General features: G+C 37.1%; 1 pseudogene; it reads right to left on the bottom strand.

The window, feature by feature from the left end:
• Nucleotides 1-616: 616 nt before the first annotated feature.
• LOC107157571 lies at nt 617-1,555 on the bottom strand (annotated as a pseudogene).
• Between the last annotated feature and the right edge of the window lie 3,371 nt (nt 1,556-4,926).

The raw sequence follows: 4,926 nt of genomic DNA, 5'->3' as shown, positions 1-4,926 counted from the left end.
GATGTTCAAAGTCATCCAGTTAAAAACCAATACACAAATAAATAAATATTCATTCTTGCTCTCTCTGTAATGTGTGATTAAACTCCCCCATATCTCATACCTGGTACCTCCTCTGTATGTGAATTATCACTACTCAAATTCCAGTTCTCCTGTCAGTGACTAAAATTTACATTATATTCCTAGAATTACATTGTAAGTCAACATGGTATCAAAGTTTTACTAAATATTCACAAATTACACCCTTGTTAATTTAACTCTTAACTGGACCTCCAATTTAATATCTGTATGAAGGAAATTTTGTTACTACCTAAAAGAGGTCGATAGCCAGATAGTTCTAATAGTAAGTTCTTCCCTCAATGAATTCAAGTTCTCCTCCTTGAAACTTACACTTACATGGCATATTCTGTGTTAGGATTCAATAGAGAATATGCACTCACATACAAACACACACGTCTCCAATAACTGTGGTCAATATTTCATATATATGTATTTATATATATAATATGTTTATACAATTGAAGGTTGATTTGACAAAAGAAATTTCTTTATTAATTTTTATCATAAATTTCATTCTTTTAGGTCTCAGGCTTCCATAACCTAAATAAGTTACTCTCATTCAATCTTTTGTAGCAAAGAGACTCTTCACCCGCTCCTGGATCTGCTTGGTTCTGATCCCATAAATGACTGGGTTGAGGGCAGGGGGGATGACTACATAGAGATTAGCCAGGAGGATATGGATATACTGGGGGATGTTTTGACCAAAACGATGAGTGAGGAAGGAGAAAAGAGCTGGGCCAAAGAAGGCTAAGATGACACAGATATGGGAACTGCAGGTGTTGAGAGCCTTCAGGCGCGCACCTTGGGAAGGGAGGTAGAAAACAGTGCATAAAATTTTAGCATAGGAGATGATGATTAGAAGCATATCCAGGAACAAGATAGAAATATTCCCTAGACCATAATAGACATTGGCACGGATGCTGGCACAAGCCAGACATGCCACTCCCATGTGCTCACAGTAGGTATGAGGGATGATGCTATGCCCACAGTAAGGCAGCCTCAGGAGGAGAAAAACGACAGGTGCAATCATGCACAAGCTTCACAGAACCACGGCCACAGCAATCACCCCAATGATTTTGTTGGTGAGGATTGCGGTGTACCTGAGAGGGTTACAAATAGCCACATAATGATCTTAATCCATAGCCAGAAGTACAATGCTCTCCATGACTGGGAAAAAGTGCACAAAAAACACTTGAGCAACACAGCACCCAAAACACAGCTCCTGAAGATTGAACCAGAAGATGCCCAGCATCATGGGGATGGTAGTGGTAGAGAGACTCAGGTTGATCACTGACAGCATGGCCAGAAAGTAGAACATGGGTTGGTGGAGTCTAGGATCAGTCCAGATCACAAACAGAATGACAAAGTTTCCCACAAGAGCAGTCAGATACAGGACACAAAAAGGAAAACCAAGCCAGACCTGTGCAGCCTCCAATCCTGGAATTCCCAAGAGCAGGAATGAGGAAGGGTGGGACTCAGAGGCATTGGGAGAAGACATTCTCCTGCAGGCTGAGGGCAATCATGGCTTTAAAGATTGCTGCCAGTTCCCATTGAACTGCGGATTTCATTGAACTCTACAAAATTCAAAACAATAAGAGATCACAAACAGAGGATTGATAATGGGAATATATTTCTCTAAAGGGCTTTGATTATTTTCCTTTTCTTTGACTCTCCATAAATAATCCTAGTGACACTTTTTATTTGTCCTGGAAGTGGGAGAGGATGATCAGCTGATTAGAAGCTAACACCATTCCTCTTCTAAAATTATGGGTTCAGAGTAGAAAATGTACTCTTCTCTTATTCAAGAAAAGAACATTATAAAGGATAAGAAAATTGATGATAATGATCACTACCACAATATATCAGCTATGATTAATTTGATATATGCTATTTTTCATTGTGTCTGATGTCATTTACAGGTATCATCTTGTTTAGTTCTCCCCCATGATTCCCTGACACAAAATACTACCAGTATCTGATTTTATGGAAGAGAAAGCTTTCAATAAATTTATTAAATTCCCATTTGTTTGGAAGTTAATAAGCAGAAGAGTCCAAGATTTTGAAACAGTTTGAAACTAGGCTATGTGACATTTATTTGCATCTGTCTGTGCAATACTTGCTAATGGAAGTAGTGATAGAAAAATAAGGCCTGAGGAGAGTAAAAGGATCTAAAATAGACAAAACTTCCTCATAGGAGAATAAAGTCTGTAAGATTTGCACTACTGGGTTTTGAGACTTTCTATGAAGCTGTGTTAGTGTACCTACTTCCAAAAAAAAAAAGTAGAAAAAGAAAGTGGAACAAAACAAAACACACATTAGCACCCAAGTATTAAGTAAATATTGCTGAGTGTGGTGGCTCATGATGGCAATCCACAAAATTTAAGAGGCTGAGGCAGGAGGATCACAAGTTCAAGGCCAACCTGAACAACTTAGTGAAACCCTGTTTCAGAATCAGAAATAAGAAAGGCTGGATGTATCTCAGTGTTAGAGCAATCCTGGGTTCAATCCCCAGTACTGTTGAGAAATAGAGAGACATGGTAGGGGAGGAGGGTGAGTGGAGGAGGGCATTATATTATGCATGTTGTTGCATATATCGAGGTTACCTGATACAACATGATCAAAAGCCTCCACCCCAAATCCTACTCTTGGTCTTTCTGGCATGGCCAGCCCCTATCCTAAGACTTGGTACTTCCAATCCCCACTTAAAAAAAAGACACTCCTACTAGGTGTGGTGTAGATTACAGCCCAGGAGCCAAGAGCAAAAGTCAGAACTCTCTTGGGGGCAAAGCCAAATTCTTTACTATACATTTGCTCATTTAGTTACAAAGCTGGCTTTGAACTCGTGATCCTCCTGTCTCAGCCTCTTGAGCTGCTGGGATTACAGGTGTGTGCCACAGAGCCTGGCTCTAATTTTCTAATTCTAAGATTATGCTACCTGCAAACAGAGACAGTTTACTCCTTTCTTTACAATTTGAATGACTCATTTCTTTTTCTTGTCTAATTTGTCTGGCTAGAAATTTCAGTACAGCTGGGTGCAGTGGTCCATACCTGTAATCCTAGTGCTTGGGAGGCTGAGGCAGGGGGATTGCCAGTTTAAAGTTAGCCTCAGCAATTTAATGAGGCACTAAGCAACTTAGCAAGACCCTGTCTCAAAATAAAATATTAAAAGGGCTGGAGATATGGCTCAGTGGTTAAATGCCCCTGGGTGCAATCCCTGGTTAAAAGAAAGAAAAAAAGAAAGAAAGAAAGAAAGAAAGAAAGAGAGAGAGAGAGAGAGAGAGAGAGAGAGAGAGAAAGAGAGAGAGAAAGAAAGAAAGAAAGAAAGAAAGAAAGAAAGAAAGAAAGAAAGAAAGAAAGAAAGAAATTCTAGTACAAGGTTAAATAGCAGTGGAGAAACAAGTATATTTGTATTCTTTCTGAACTTAGGGAAAAGTTTACTTTTCCCCTGGAGTATTCTCCATTTAGTATAACATGGTCTTTGAGTTTTTTGTAACCTTTATATGAGGAAGTTTTCTTAGATTCTGTTTTAGTTGAGTATTTTTATCATGAAAAGATGTTGAATTTTGTCAAATGCTTTTTCTGCATCAACTGAGATAATAATTTTTCCTTTATTCTATCAACATGGTTTATAGTGTTGATTGATTTTTCTATGTTGATTTCCTCTTGTATTTCTGCTTGATAATTGTGTATAATCCTAAAATATGCAGTTGGTTTGGTTTACTAAGGTTTCTTGAGGAGTTTGCATTAATATTCATAAGAAGTATTGTCATTTTGTTATTAAAAGAATATGGACATTCAAAAATGTAACAATAAAATCCACTAAGTTTGTATCTGTATCTCTGTGTGTGCATGTCTGTGTATGTGTGTGTGTGTGTATGTGTGTGGGGGGGGAAGAGAGAGAGAGAGAGACAGAGAGACAGAGAGAGAGACAGAGAGAGAGAATGAATTTGAAGAAGACAACTAAATGAAAAGATATACTATGTGATACTATGTACATGAATTGTAAGCCTTAATATTTTTAAAATGTCCACACTTCCCCAAGTTATCTACAGAATCAATGCACACCCTTTCAAATTTTCAATGTCATTTGTCACAGAAATAAAAACAATATTAAAAAAATTTGCAGGGATTGAAGAAAGATCCCAAATAACCAAAATAATCTTGAGCAAAACCAAACCAAACCAAACCAAAACAAACAAAACAAAACAAGACAACCCCTGTAAACAAAACAAAACAAAACAAAAAGCCATGGGCAACTTACTACCTGAGTTCAAAATATGCTACAAAGTGAAATAAATAAAACAGCAAGTTACCAGTATAAACAGAGACATATAGACCATGGAAATAGAATGGGGAGCCTGCAGAGAAATAAATGTATGTATGTACAGTCAATTTATCTTCAGGAAAGTTTCCAAGAACATGTAGTGGAGAGAGGACAATCTAATTTATGGTGTTGGGAAAACTGAATATTCACATGCAGAAGATCAAAATTGGAGCTGTGCCTAATGTCTTTTAAAAAATTCAACTCAAAGTGGATTTAAGACTTCAACAAAAGACTTGAAACTGTAAAAATCCTAAAAGAAAACAGAGAAGACGTTTCTTGACATTAATTTTGCAATTTTTTTGTATATGATCTCAAAATCTTGGCAACAAAAGCAAAAACAAAAAACAAGGAATTGCATCAAAGAAAATTAAACTTCTGTGCAGCAAAGGAAATAATCAACAGAATGAAGATACAACCTTTGCCATGGGAGAAAGTATTTGTAAACCAAACATCTTATAAGGGGTGAAGGTACAAAATATATAACTAATTCAACTCTGTACCAAGAAATCAGACAACTTGCTTAAAAATAGACAAGGACCTGAATA

Source organism: Marmota marmota, unplaced genomic scaffold, assembly GCF_001458135.2.
Source record: "Marmota marmota marmota unplaced genomic scaffold, marMar, whole genome shotgun sequence".
NCBI classification, from domain to species: Eukaryota; Metazoa; Chordata; class Mammalia; order Rodentia; family Sciuridae; genus Marmota; species Marmota marmota.
This window is presented reverse-complemented; position numbering and strand designations above follow the sequence as displayed.